This window comes from Octopus bimaculoides, chromosome 19 (genome assembly GCF_001194135.2).
Source record: "Octopus bimaculoides isolate UCB-OBI-ISO-001 chromosome 19, ASM119413v2, whole genome shotgun sequence".
NCBI classification, from domain to species: domain Eukaryota; kingdom Metazoa; phylum Mollusca; class Cephalopoda; order Octopoda; family Octopodidae; genus Octopus; species Octopus bimaculoides.
Genome location: NC_068999.1, coordinates 55,069,193 through 55,069,475, shown reverse-complemented (window position 1 = coordinate 55,069,475; position 283 = coordinate 55,069,193).

Genomic DNA, 283 nt, shown 5'->3' with positions numbered 1-283 from the left:
TGTACAAACAGCCATGCTACATGGCAGTGAAACATGGGCCATGACTGCTGAGGACATGCGTTAGCTTGCAAGAAATGAAGCTAGTATGCTCTGCTGGATGTGTAATGCCAGTGTGCATACATGACAGAGTGTAAGTACCTTGAGAGAAAAGTTGGACATAAGAAGCATCAGATGTGGTGTGCAAGAGAGACAACTATGTTGGTACGGTCATGTGTTTTGTATGGATGAAGACAGCTATGTGAAGAAGTGTGACACTCTAGCAATAGAAGGAACCTGTGGAAGA